Below are 1,822 nucleotides of genomic sequence, written 5' to 3'. Positions count from 1 at the left end.
CTCCTTTTACCACTTGCAAAATTAAAAAATTGGGTCTACAAGCTTTGGTCTTGCCACTTTACTCCACAGCTCATTTATATGAATTATACGGGATATTGTTGCACATGGAGCATACCGCCAGTACTTGAAAGAAGTTCCTACAGTTTTTGTTACAGTAGGCTCCTTGGAAGCCTCTATAATAGGAGCATAACTATAGGGGCAGAGGTAGCAGTTGCAATGGGGCCTTGGTGCCTAAGTGGGTGCAAAGCACATCTGCCCCATAAGAAACCAGTATTATAAATGTGATACTCCAAAATTCCTATAACAACAATTGAATTACTTGGGTGCTGAGAATACTTCAGGACAGCCGTGGACAGGTAAAAGTTTGTTTAATACCCAGCATGCAACATGTTTTACGAGCCAATCCCGCTTCTTGGTGCATCTAATTATACTATCATATGTTCTTTCCAAACTTGAGCTTGGATCTGCACTCAGTATAAGCGCCTGTTCACATTAAGCGTTTGCTGAACCATAACCCCATTGCACCATGGAGCGCTTCTCCTTTGTTTTGTATTTTGCAGTATTATAAATGGCATATCGCTTCTCGGCCTTTTGGCTAAGATCAAGTGTAGTATCTGTTCTTATCAGTGGTTTAGTCTCTGCCATTGATGTAGGATGGATGCTGCATGGAGGAGCAGGTTTACCGGGGGGTTCCGGGGCTGGTGCCACGTAACCAGCTCAACGGCTGTCCTGATGTGACCTGTTTCCTCCGGGTCTCGCCATGAGGTAGAGGGGTGTAGAGCCGAGGTACATCTGTGCCCCGGGGAGTGGTGACCCTGAGGTGCCGAAACTCACTGGGTGTTATAACTCACTGAGTGAAAGCACTGCACCATTACTCTTCACCTTTGGCACTCACCCTTGGTATCCCGGCCTTCTGGCTAGGATCGGGGAAATTTTTATAGACCCGGGCGGATGACCGGACAGTATATCTGCACTTCATTCACTTATTTATTTTTTTTGTATGTCACTGCGCCACGTTTCATGTTTTTCTTTGTACACAGGATTGGCAGGATGCGGTAGCCCTTCTGGGTGTCCCTCCTGGCGGTCTAGGGGAGATGTGTGTGGCCATTAGGTTCCTCACCTCCCTGCAACCCCTGGGCATCTTGGCTTCGGTCAAGATGCCATCAGTATACGGCTCCTTGGCTGATACCTTGGTTAACGCCCAGGTTGAAGCCAGGAGCATTTTCGGCCCCTTAGTAGCTTCGGCGAAAAGGGGCATCAAACCTGGATCCTTGCAGGTGCCTTTTGGCCCGGAGGTGAAGGGTAGGTTTGTTGGGGGGCCTCTCTCCTGTTGGAGAAGGGCTTATCGATAGACCGCATCCTTTGTGCACTTTTTTTTAGTGTGACACGTTTGCACTTTTTCATGCACTTTGGGTGATAGAAAGCACTTGCCTCGGCTCTTAAAAAAAAAAATATATATATATATAAATGGCATATGGGGCCCTGTTGCAGATTTTGCATTGGGGTCCAAAAGCTAAAAGTTACGTGTCTGCTCCATGACCAGTTTCTTCTTGTCTTTTCATGAATTTTGGAGGGATGTCAAGTTCTTGGTAATGTATATGTTGTGCCATATTCTCTCCACTTGATGATCACATGGTGACAATGTTTTAAATCCATATGAATAGACAAGCAACCATCAATGAAGTTTGTCATCATAAACCAAACTAAACTAGCACAGTATTTACTCCAGCACAAACACTGGTACAGAATGGGAGAATCATTTTGTTTATATGATAAAATACACAGCCTTGGTCTCCTTGTACTTCAACAGGTAGCAGAACAG

The 1,822-nt window shown here is 45.4% G+C and overlaps 1 non-coding gene across 1 annotated transcript; it reads left to right on the top strand.

Annotated features, from left to right (window-relative positions):
- Positions 1-575: 575 nt before the first annotated feature.
- LOC130359818 (U2 spliceosomal RNA) lies at positions 576-768 on the top strand. Its single transcript, XR_008890475.1, has one exon. It is a non-coding gene; the product is annotated as a U2 spliceosomal RNA (small nuclear RNA).
- Positions 769-1,822: the final 1,054 nt, after the last annotated feature.

The sequence above is a fragment of the Hyla sarda genome, chromosome 2 (genome assembly GCF_029499605.1).
Source record: "Hyla sarda isolate aHylSar1 chromosome 2, aHylSar1.hap1, whole genome shotgun sequence".
Lineage (NCBI taxonomy): Eukaryota > Metazoa > Chordata > Amphibia > Anura > Hylidae > Hyla > Hyla sarda.
The sequence above is the reverse complement of the archived record's forward strand: the minus strand, read 5'-3'. Positions and strand labels throughout refer to the sequence as shown.